This window comes from Solanum lycopersicum, chromosome 11 (assembly GCF_036512215.1).
Source record: "Solanum lycopersicum chromosome 11, SLM_r2.1".
Classification (NCBI taxonomy): domain Eukaryota; kingdom Viridiplantae; phylum Streptophyta; class Magnoliopsida; order Solanales; family Solanaceae; genus Solanum; species Solanum lycopersicum.
Window position 1 is genome coordinate 16,912,248 of NC_090810.1, and position 6,979 is coordinate 16,919,226.

The window sequence follows — 6,979 nt, forward strand, 5'->3', positions numbered from 1 at the left end:
TAACAATTTTGATGTTGTTTTGGTTGTTGAACACATGTTTTCTTTTATGAAGTGCATTTGGTATCATTGGTATTTTGATTAATTTGGTTTGTCAATATTGTCTAACCATAAATAACAATGAAACACACTTTTTATCAATCTTATTCATGTTTTATTCCAATGCTAACTTCATTTAATATCAAACACATTTATACCAATATTATTGATTCATTATTTGGTATCATGATTAATATGATTGATTTTGGTTATAAATGTTGTCCAACTACAATAACATTACAACACACTTTATATCAAAGCTTATTTAATATTTATTCAATACTAACATCATTTCATATGAATCATATTTATACATATCGTAAACAGATTTCATACATGGTTCACACATAGTTCATATCATATGGATTCACTATAAATGCAATTTCATATATGTATTTCTAAAAAAATAGAAATTGTATAGATGATATTTGTATGAAAGTTAGTCCACATGAATAATAAAGTTTAAAACACTATTCCTACCAAAAAGTCAACAAATTACAATTATGATTTCATGTTAATACAAGTAGTAATCAGACTTCATACTTATTTTATCCAATAAGGTTACATTGAAAATCCGTTGATATATGCTAATCATATTGGATACATATTTAATCTATTAATGGTATGATTTATAAATATTACTAATATCCATAAAATATATATAAATCAATTTTTAGTTCATATGAAGAAGGTATAATTGGAAAAAACATATGATATTATAAATCATTAAATACTTAAAATTAAATAATTTGTTCAAAAGTTAGAGCAAAAAATCATGTAATTTTATAGAGTACAAGAAACAAATAACTATTTCAAGTTTCTTGTTTGTGGTCTTATACCTATTTTGTAATTCGTTCAATTTTACACATTTGATCGAAACTCATACTAAAGTTTAATACTATATTCATAAAAGTTCAACAAATCAAAATGTGTATTGATCATATTTCATACACATTCGATCCAGTAGGGGTGGATTGAAACCCACTTGATATTTTAAAATGTTAAATCTATATGGTATGAAATTTATATATTAACATATTACTGAAATTAAAAATAACCAACAAGTGAATAAAGACTGATATATTGGAATATTAAGTCCAAGTTACATAACTGGAAAAAAAATTATGATATTATAAATCATGAAATACTTAAATCCAAACAAATTGTTCAAAAGTTAAAGCAAAAAGTAACATGTAGTTCAAAAAAATAGGAGGTACAAGTAACTATTTAAGTTTCTTGTAGGTGTTAGTGTAGGATAATTGGCGGTATTCGAAACATGTTCTTTAGCTATGCGAGGTCCATCGTATTTACTAGTAACCCTACTAGTAACTTCACTATCACTTATCGCACTCTCTTCAATCTTTGTTTTTCCATAATGTCATAGGATTGTAGCATACCTTTGGCGATGGTATGTTGCATCAATATCAACAGAAGACATATCAAAAACACCATTGGTGATGTATTCACCAAACAAAGATGTGTACATACCACATTCATTTTAAAAAGTTTGAAATGAAAAAAATTTAATAACTAAATAAAGTAAGCATTTACAAGGAAATTAGTATAGTATATAAAATACAAACTTGAAACTATTTCCTTGTTTAGGAACATGCATCATATGATCGATAGTAAGGAGGTCGGTTTGAGACTTTTTTTCATAGGTAGGTAGTTTATTAGAATACAAATTAAACTTTTTGCCATAAAATCCTATGCTTTGCAAAAATAGTGGTATCATTGTTGCAAGTTCATCCACAATTTCATTGACTTTGATGGTGCAAACAGATCCTTCCCTCCTCGAATCATATACATGTAGACATCTAAGCTTTATTCGGCATACAACCTACAGTCGATAAAACTTATCACTAATAATAATAGGAATAATGACTTTGTCAACTCTGTCCCAAAGAATGTTAGCAAGCAGTCTGAAACCTCTAATGCACTGTCCAACATCGTGATCGGGAGGAATGCATCACATGTCGCAGTTCACCTGTCTCCATTGTTTCTCAATGTTATTAACCCATGCCATAAATAAACAGTCCTGTACAATATGCTATTGTTGTTAAAGAGTACTTTGACTTTTTTCGCAGATAATACATAGTGGTATTAACATGTTACCAAAAAAAGGCATTAAACATGTTTAAATATTCTGTATTATATGCATTCAATTGTCATACATATACCACAACACATAAAATTTAGACCACTGTTATACAATATTAGTTCAATATGCATACATTGAAAAACTGTAGTTATAAATACAAAAGTCTCAAAATACATGTTTTCCATGACATGTCTGATTTAACAATTATGTTGAAAAAATCATTTTCACCATTTTTGACAACACCAAAGTCCATAAAGGTTCAATAGTATTTTTTTTCTTTGAATAAGCAGATTTCTTGTGAACATTGAAAATATATTTTAAACAATTGTATACCAATTGAAAAAAATTTGCTCTGTATGTACATATACCTGCCACGCCAAGAAGAAACACCTTTGAAAACCTATTTGTTAAACTCATCAATCAACTCAGCTGCAACCTCAAACCTATTGTGACTTTTAAACGAATGTCTGATTCCAAAGAAAATAAAAACTCTTTTTGAACTGCTTTCATCTTCCGACCATCGAATGCACGGAGATGTGTCATACTTGTCGGGCGTCCTATTTCTTACTTGCACATCTGAAGTTATATTAGAATTAAGAATTGGATCAAGTTTAAAAATTTGTGTCATAGTTAAGTCAGGATAATCCTCCGATGCTGGTGGTTTTGAATTTGATGATGCAGAAATTTCAGCATTGAGAGCAGCATCAATATTTTTGTCAATTTACTTCTGATCTTCATCTATACTTCAAAATATCAAAATGTTAAAAGAAAAACTTTGTAAATTAAATTACATATCAAAATAAGATAACTCATACCATCTGTATTTGAAATACGAACGTATTCACCCATTTAGACAGAAGGCTGATCCATTGAATATTTATCACATTCTTCAAAATTTTGTTGATCATCATCCTAATTCATTATATAATATAAAATTCAATTACAAATTGGTAATAAAAATATATCATACGAATTTTATGCAAATCATAAATTGTACCAACATAATAGTTGAACCAACTATTTCATACATTACTAGTACATGTTGAATAATTTAATATTTGTACAATTTTAATTCATATTTCAAACAAACAAACTAGAACAAACATGTAAAGAATTTAGTCATACAGTGCTTATACATAAATAACACAATGATAAACTAACTATTTTTATTTTTAACTTGTAAACCCTTTAATGTCATATAATATTGATTGGTATTTTCGCGGAAGTAATAATAAAATTGAACCAACATAAAAGTGAAACCAAATAGTTGCATACATTATTAATACATTCTAAGTCATTCAATATTCATACAATTTCAATGCTTATATCAAATAAATAAAATGCAAAAAAACATTTATATTATTTGGTCATACACACCAAATCACACATTGAAACAACAATTTTTTTTGGCTTTTGCTTTGTAAAACCCACTAGTATTTCATAATACCTGTTGGTGTATAATTGATGTTGGTTGACCTCTTGACGACCTAATCTATATTTTAAGCTTTGTCAAGTAATCGGCATATGTTTTCATTTCAACCATGTGTTTGTCAACCTTATCAATAGATGTAAAAATAAATGTTAAAACATTAAAAAACTTTAGAAAGAAATTATTGATAATTAATGTAAAAGGAATTGAAGAATAACATTATCTTTCAATTGTTTCAACTTCACCCTGACCTTTCACTGAACATTAACATATTGGATAAGTAATTTGTAAAATTTTAAAAAAAAGGTATTAAATCATAATTTTTTATTATATACCTCCGCAATCTCTGTCTTCAACTCTAAATACTTTTTGTCGACGTGAACACTATGTTTTTCTGATGTTTCTTAATCTTTTGTATCATGGTTACTTGAAAATTTATTTAGAATATATTGATCCATGCCATTTAACTCTTCGTTGGTAAACACAATGTTTCTGAATTTATGCTGCAATTAAAAAAAATGTGAGAATTATAATATATAATAGAATGGTAAATGATTTATATTTATTGAAATAACAATAACTAAAATATGAGTTGATTGCGCTATGTATTCTAAAAATCGTGTTCTTCAACTCATTGAAAAAAATAATGCCATTCATTGTTTTCTAGTTCAAAATACGTGGTGTCAATTTGAAGCATGAACAACAACTGTGTTGTCTAAGGGGTGACAACACTCATAAAACCAGAACTGTATAGCTATATGGAACTGACTGAATTTGAATGACGTAGGATTTTTCATCAACTTATGACTGCAAGCTTTAAGAGTTAGTTTAAAACATTCATTGCCCATAGAAAGTTGATATAATGTCCAGATTAAAGCAAATCAAGATATAACTTGAGAATGGTTGTTTTAGATGGTTCCAAACTAGTAAAAAATAAGGCAATGAAATACAAAATGCCAATTTTCAAGAGATCATTATCCAAAAAAATTATCCTTTTTAAACTTTCGAAAAAAGTTTTTAGATTCCAGGAGAAACAGATGTCGCAAGAGTTGATATTGAATCTTAATGTTATTAAATTCATACAAAATACCAAAAGCGGTTTGTTCGATAAATTGTTGAAACCTCTCTTGGTTGAGGAAATTCAATAGACCACCAAAAATATTCACGTCTGTACATGAAGACCAATGTGTTGATACCTTCTTTCCTCTATAAAAATTCAACACTCATACACTTATTATTCATGTTTCATACATTTTGCATACCCAAACAAATAATTCATCAAACAAACTCAATTAATTAATGTACCAAATGAACAACAAAATCTTTATACATAATTCATACCAACACTATTAAAAATTTATACAAAATTTATACACAATAATGTAGTTATATAATTTATACAGTTTGGATACCAATTTAATATTCATTGTATACAAATAAGTAAGATACAAAGTCACTAATATCGATATACAATTGATACCAATAATATTCAAAATTTATACAAACATATTAGTTAAACAACTCATGTCATTTGTATGATAAGTTATCATATACACATAATTACAGGACAAATACACTAATATTAATACACAATTCACAAAATTTTAATACATAAATGGAATATCAACATTCATACACTACCAATCATATACACGTAATTAAATGAAAAATACACCAACGTTAATACACAATTCATACAATTTTAATATATAAATTGACTATCAACATTCGTACACTACCAATCATATACACATAATGAAAGAACAAAAACACCAATGTTAATACACAATTCATACAATTTTAATACATAAACTGACTATCAACATTCAAACACTACTAATCATATACACATAATTAAAGGGCAAAAACACACCAATTTAACATACAATTCATACAATTTTAATACATAAACTGACAAACAACATGCATATTTCGATTTTAAATAATCTTAACTAATGTGTTTATAAATTAAATATATGACTTACACTAACAACTTTTTTTGTCTTTCTTGACCAATGGTATCTCTGATTTCATGTTTTTTGTTGAGTTCCTTGTTGATGGTCTTGAAGGTTTAGAAGATTGAGAAACATCGACATTTGTCGATTTTTTTATTTTTCTCTTTTTTGTAATATTAACAAAGTCAGAATCAGAGTCGAAAGGGGTTTCAACAATTTTTTCCTTCTTATTTGTCGGAGTCCCTCTTTTGTTTGCTTGAGATTTTTTCTCTTTTTGATAATTGGATTGAGCAGATCCACCCGTAGCCACGTCGGGCTTTTAACAATTTTACGCGGTTGGATTTGACTTAATATATTGAACGATGGGACTTGAAAATTAATCAGATAAAGTTTATTTGACAATTCTGAAAATTTTACGAGGCGTGAATTTCTTTGACATAGGTTATAAGGAAGAGGGGATGAACAGTTTTTGAATGTTTGGTAGAGGGATGTTGGGGAAGATTGTACTGGGTGATTGTGTGTGGTGTGGGTGGAGTGAGGTAGAGTGTATGCTCTAATTGTAGGGTGAAGGTGGGGGCTGTGATTGGGGGTATAGGATGACTTGGTTGTAACGGTAAAGTAGAAAAGTTAATCAATATAAATTCCTAAAAAGAAGTAACTGATATATCATGTGAGTATAAATAATTAAAAAATAAAATTAAAAATTAAAAGATATCATTTTTTAAAGGGAACCGTTTTTAAAAATGGAATTGCAATTAAAATACTTAACTTTATCCATAAATAATCAATAAATTAAAATTTTTAATTGATTAAACATTTTCCATTAAATTATAATTGAATTTAAAATAAGTTCAATTCATAAAATTAATTTATGTGATATATTACAACACGTAAATAATATGTTATAGGTGTTAATTTTTAAATGTATGTTTATAACCCGTAATATACCCTTAAATGTATATATGATGTTATTTTTTTACATTTTATATATAGGCCTAATACATAAATAATCCCTTGAACTTACACGCGTTTTCCGGTTAGACACCTTAGAAAGACCTTCTTCCTATTAAACACCAAATGTATACTTAATGTGTGTCTATTAGACATACATTGTTAATTTGGTGTATTGATTATAGTGCACTCATTAAAAACGTGTGAGAGATTTGTAATATCTCTCTTTATCCCTATTTTCCCCTCTTAACCCTTCTCCTCCATTTCCCCAACATAGTCATAATCACCTCTCATTTCCCTCTTGAAAATGTCATTTTCCTTCACTTGCTTAAGTTAAAACTAAAATTGTATTATTAAAAAAACATCAATCCTGATGGTTGAATTAAAAAAAAATAATTAAACAAAATTCATAAACAAAATTACTAAAAATAACTAAATACGGAGTTATACCTATTTGATTTCTTGATAAGTTTTAATCATATAAGTTAATGATAAAAAAGAGAGGAA

General features: G+C 27.4%; 1 long non-coding RNA gene across 3 annotated transcripts; it reads right to left on the reverse strand.

Moving 5' to 3' along the window:
* Window positions 1-1,532: 1,532 nt before the first annotated feature.
* On the reverse strand, window positions 1,533-6,121 carry LOC104644716 (uncharacterized). Of its 3 annotated transcripts, XR_011212437.1 has the most exons (6): window positions 3,902-4,040; window positions 3,585-3,692; window positions 2,953-3,049; window positions 2,506-2,875; window positions 1,966-2,074; window positions 1,533-1,876 (listed from the first exon to the last, which is right to left on the reverse strand). It is a non-coding gene; the product is annotated as an uncharacterized lncRNA (long non-coding RNA). The 3 variants fall into 3 exon arrangements; XR_011212439.1 differs by lacking the exons at window positions 3,585-3,692; window positions 3,902-4,040 and adding an exon at window positions 5,552-6,121; XR_011212438.1 differs by lacking the exon at window positions 3,585-3,692 and having other exon boundaries at window positions 3,902-4,033.
* Between the last annotated feature and the right edge of the window lie 858 nt (window positions 6,122-6,979).